The sequence below is a fragment of the Zonotrichia albicollis genome, chromosome 3 (genome assembly GCF_047830755.1).
Source record: "Zonotrichia albicollis isolate bZonAlb1 chromosome 3, bZonAlb1.hap1, whole genome shotgun sequence".
Classification (NCBI taxonomy): Eukaryota; Metazoa; Chordata; class Aves; order Passeriformes; family Passerellidae; genus Zonotrichia; species Zonotrichia albicollis.
The window spans coordinates 19905365-19910437 of record NC_133821.1 but is presented as its reverse complement, the minus strand read 5'-3'; positions in this window follow the sequence as shown (position 1 = coordinate 19910437).

Here is a 5073-nt window from a genome sequence, read left to right as displayed (position 1 = left end):
GCCTTCATTTGCTTCCATTACATCAATAAACAATTGCTCTCTCTCCCACACAAGGGATCTCTGTCCGTGCAGAGCAGGAGATCATACAAAACCACAAAGGAAAGAACACAGTTATCTTCCTGTATTTTAGCAGAGAAAAAGGAGAATACAGCTACAACAAAACCAAATCATATTTCCAGCATACACAGGGTTGATCGCTGTAAATACATTATCTCTCCAGAAAATAATGGTACATACAATGCAGTTATTCTTGGACACAAGTGGATGGCAAGCACATGCTCTGGGAATGGCACCAGATTATCCTAAATGGAATCCAGCAACAAGTCCATTTGTGGTGAGGAGGAGGAAAGAACAAGCAAACACCTTTCTTCTCCCCTCCTCTGAAAGGAAAGGTAATGACAAAGCAAGTCAAGGGGGAATCACCAGTAAAACAACAGTTTTATCAACATGATATGGACACAATCCTTCCCCAGACATTGTGGTGGAAATAGTGGCAGCAACACATTCACCAGCCAAGACAATGTGAGTGATCTGTGCCACTTGTAAGCCCTTCTCCGGTCCAGCTGGCCACATGTTTGACTCATGCAATGCTTGGATCCTGCTTTGGCTTGAACCTTTGAGCAGATGATGAGAGCTCTGAAAGGGTAACTTAAGGAAAGATATTCTAGTTATAATGAATGTCAGGTGTTGTTTCCACCTTGTGTATTTACAGGCTCGTATGTACCTTCCTAGGCAAGTCAGAGATTCCATTAAAAGACACTGCAGTTTACCCAAAGCTTGCTCTTGAAATTTGCCCAAAGATAAAAAGTTTCACTATTCCACTATCAAACATCCACAGTACAGAGAGTATCAGAGATTGCAGCGTGGGCCTTGAGTGCAATCATACAGCAACCACTAATACCTATTGAGTAAATATTAATTAAGACCTTTGCCACTACCAATGCATGCAGGGTGACATCCTGCTGCCTAATTACCTAAATTACTCTTGAAATTACACCAGCTCTGTCTCCCTGGGTACTGGGGACATACAATAATCCAAAAACATAGTGAAATTTATCCCCCCCTCCATATCAATGGGGCTTTTTGAGTCATCAAATCTCCATGTATTAGCAGCAACAAAACCAAATCATATTTCCAGTGTACAAGAGGTTGATCAACGCACACAACTGATTTTCCATGTATTCAGGAAAAGGCAGTCTGGTTTGAAAACTGTTTTTCAAGCTTCAGCTGTTAAGGAATGAAAACAATGAGGGGGAAAAGGATAGGGAGAGGAAGAGGAGGAGCTCTTATGAAGATGCACCTGGGTTTGTATTTGTTTATGTCTGGTCCCGTCTGTCATGTCATATGGTGCCATGAAGCACAAATTGATTTCTAAGAGAGAGAGGATCTGGCTTCTGGTAGTATAGGATCCGTTTGGGAATTTTCACAGGAAAACAAAAATTCCAGAATTCAGGGGACCAAGGGTTCTTTTAATGTTGTTTTAATGCAACTTACTAAATTGCATAAAAAATTCTATATTTACATTGCGGCATTTCCATCATTTTAAAGGTACGTCTTATCAATAAAAAAATCATTACCCAAAGGGTGAAAATTTCAGTAAATTCAGAAAATTTGCAGTAAAATCAGGGAGTGGTAGATGTTATCACTCTTTTAGGATTTGTGCCTCAGATCAGCTCTTTCACAGGTTGGTGCAGTAGTGCATAAACAGTTGAGGAAGAAAGCACATGACAGAGAAATATCACGTTCACATATTATAAAATGCAGTTTCTCTCACTAAGGCCTTAAAGCTCTTTAGTTCTAGTAGTCTCCTTTCTAATATTTTATGCACTCTTTCTAATAGCTTGGTAGACCACAGAAGGAAAATTCTCACTTCAGAGAACACATGAGATAAATGTTGAAGCTAATGGAGTGATTCTTGCCCATCGAAAAGGAAAAGAAGCATCTTAGTACATGTCCTTAGGCCAAGGAAATGATATTTAGTGTTACTTCCTAATCTTCAGTGGTGAAAATCTATTGCAGGAAGCCTAGGGCTAAAATGAATCAATCAAACATGCAAACTATTGTTGACAGCGATGAACTCAACCTGCAAAGAACCAAGAAACACCAGTCTTTTCCTTCAGAGACTCTTGTGTTATATCCTACAAAGTGCAAATAAATTCCAGGTCTGGAGAGTATGCAGAGTCTGCAAACCCAGCCCAAATAATCCTGATTCCTGCTCACTGGCTTGGATGGTTCAAAAAGGAGCCCGTTTCCTGAGGCTCATCATATGTGCTCAGAGAGCTCCACAGAGAGCATGGTACAGCTTTCTCCTGATTGCCCATCCTGCTCCCAGGCCTAATTCTCTCACCTTTTCTTCCTCAAGAAGAAAAAAGCTTGGCAGCCCCAAAGGTTAACACAGCATTTTAGAAAATCTTTACTTATTAAGCTATGACTCCAACTAGTTTGTGGGACTTATTAGATAATATGACTGCGAATGTTCAGGCACTACATGTCAATACTTCCAGAAGCCTGATAGAAAAGTCCCACTACCTTGCCTGACCTCTTCCATTTTTCGTCCTGTAATATCCTGGTGTGATATCACAGCCAGTGGATTTTTTTTCTGTTCGTGCTTGGCAAGGCTCCAGATGATTTTTAAGTCACTTGTTCAGGCAGAAGAAGAACGGTACATTTGGGATGAAATTATGCTGGAGGGCATTGCTGCAATTAGAGAGATGAATGGCCCTTGGCTTTAATGAGAACACCAGGTACACGTTTCATGTGCTTATTCAGAGCAATCCAGCTCACTCAGCCAGGCAGGGTAGAGCTGCTAAGTCAATACCTGTGGAACTGCAAACACTGCTGCTGGAGAAGGGGCCCTTTCTACGCCGTGTTTACCTACAAACAAAACACATCTTAGAGGGAGAAAACATCCCAATTGTCATGAATATTCTGTCTCATTCCTCCCAGCATGTTAGAGCTGCTTTTAAATTCACAGTAGAATAGTGAGCTAGAGAATGCTGGATGGGCATGAAAAGCATGATTAGGACATTTATATCACCATTATAAGCACACCCATGCCAGATAGAAAGCAATTACATATCTCCAGCCTCATTCCAATAGTGAAATTGTTTTTGTGCTACTTGAACAGAAATCTGTTCTTGAAACCCTGTTGCTTTCCTGTGCTTTTTCAAGCTTCATGAGACAATATTTTGTTCTACATATCTACAGCTTCACAAACATGAAAATACTAAAAGGAATGTATTAAGATCATAAAGACAAACTCTCTTTGATGAGGAAAGAATTAAGGCTACTGGATCTGCCCCAGCTCACTTTCCCTTTTCTGTGTTGATTATGATATAACCTTTGAAAATTCAAACATATTTTCTCACAGCATTTTTCCTGTGTCTTTTTGTGCATAGAATGGACTGCACTCACTAAGTGAGCAGCAATTCAATATTTCTTTTTCTGCCTGTTGTTCAATGTATTGCCCCGGGCCTTATTTACTGCATATTTACAAATGTGGTTCTGAAGACAGAATTATTAATATCCTCCCGGGTGTTTCTGTGCTGCTTATCATTACTCTATATGAGTGCTTCATAAAGATCATTCAATTTATCTTCCCACCATTTTTCAGAGGTGGAGATGGAACCATCCCTGTTGTACAACTTTCAGTTCACAGCTTTCAGACTTTTTTTCTTATTCTTTTTTTGTCCACCACCTCTACACTTCTATGTTTTGTCCTTTCCCCCTATTTCACATTGTCACCAGCATTTGCCTGCCTCCTCTGCAAATTCCAGCTCTCATTCCTGTGACCAGCAGGAAAAAGCCCCAGGAGGGGCTTTTCTTCTTGGAAGAGGGATATAGCTTTCTTCTTTTTTTTGTTGCTAGCACTGACATGACATACAATAACCAGACAGGTTTTTTCAGTCCTGTGCTAAACCATGCCCCGTCCAAGCAGAAGCTTTAGAAAACTTAGCGGTCAAAATGATGAACTTTGTTGAACTCCAGCAAACCAGATATTTTCAAAGGCTTGGAGCTTTTTAAAATAGGCATTATAAGAGCAGTCCTAACAGCAACTCTGTGCTCCATTCAAATTTCAAAGCCTTGCTCAAAGTGTGAATAGTAGAGTGTTTTGATGACTCACTCACCTTTTCTTTAAATTAATAAAAAGAAACATGCTTAATCATATTTTAGTTGTAAAAAACCCAAACATTCTTGCTAAAAGTTATAAATATATGTAAATAAAATTTAGATGATCCTGTTATAGGAAAATCTGCTCTCAAATTAATGTTTTGAAGAGTTATAACACCTTTTTTTTTCAGTTTCTCTTAATAAGAAGAAGTGTTTGAACACCTTAATTACAGAAACTCTTATCAGCCCTACCTTTAATACATGAATAGACACACATAAACTTCTTATGGTTAACTCCATGACACAGAAAAAAACCAATCTAATAAGTAGACTCACACACTTAGAGGAACATGAACAGATACTAATGTCCTTAAGCTTCCATTTGCTTAAATAAAAACACCCAGGGGAATTCTTTAAGAGAAAATACACAAAATGGGGGAAAAAAAATCCCTAAGTTTTCTGGGCAATTTATTGCATCCCTCCTCAAATGCATATTTCAAACACTGAGTCCTCTCACAGCTTTTGAAAAAATGAGGTAGCTCTTGTTAGTGGTGGGTAAACTATCAGCACCACAGTAGTGCTGAATTTCTAAATGCATTACTGAGAGTGTTTCCTGCTGGTACTCTGGTGGTAATTACAACACACATCTTAAAATCTGTCTGCACCCTCTGTGCCACTGTAACTGCATCCCTGACTCCCACATCCCATCCATTAACAGAAATGAAATATTTTACAAAAAATGAGACTTAAATTTGGATCAGTATTGTGAAAGACCCAGGTGGCCTTGATCACATTCCCCAAACTTCAGGGCACTGTCACGAACATCCAGGGCAACACAGCACAGAGCCTGCAGCCAAGTGTTTGTATGTTTATGCATTTAGGGAGATTTTGGGTTGCTTTTTTTCCTGTTGTTTTTGGTGTTTTTTCACAAAGATGAGATCAAACACAATATCTATGAGTGTG